A 645-nucleotide genomic window follows, 5' to 3' on the forward strand; every position below is an offset into this window, starting at 1 on the left:
TTCAAAGTTTCATGAGTGAAACAAGGTCCTCCATTAGAAATTTGGAGGCACAAGTGGGTCAGCTGAGTAAGAAAATTACTGAACATGGCCGAATTTGGAGAGGAGGGAGAGGTAGTGAACGCCACTGAGGAAGACCTCCATGGACGTCCACTGGCCTCTAATGAGTTCCCCAATGAGGAACCATGGGAATCTGAGGCTCCCACTGAGGCCATAGAGATCCCATTGGATTTACTTCTGCCATTCATGAGCTCTGATGAGTATTCTTCCTCTGAAGAGGATGAGTATGTCACTGAAGAGCAAGTTGCTAAATACCTTGGAGCAATCATGAAGCTAAATGACAAGTTATTTGGTAATGAGACTTGGGAGGATGAACCCCCTTTGCTCACCAAAGAACTGGATGACTTGTCTGGGCAGAAACTGCCTCAAAAGAGACAGGATCCTGGGAAGTTTTCAATACCTTGTGCCATAGGCACCATGACCTTCAAGAAGGCCTTGTGTGACCTAGGGTCAAGTGTAAACCTCATGCCTCTCTCTGTAATGGAGAAGCTAGGGATCTTTGAGGTGCAAGCTGCAAAAATCTCACTAGAGATGGCAGACAACTCAAGAAAACAAGCTTATAGACTTGTAGAGGATGTTCTGGTAAAA

This window comes from Arachis hypogaea, chromosome 10 (assembly GCF_003086295.3).
Source record: "Arachis hypogaea cultivar Tifrunner chromosome 10, arahy.Tifrunner.gnm2.J5K5, whole genome shotgun sequence".
In the NCBI taxonomy this organism is placed as follows: domain Eukaryota; kingdom Viridiplantae; phylum Streptophyta; class Magnoliopsida; order Fabales; family Fabaceae; genus Arachis; species Arachis hypogaea.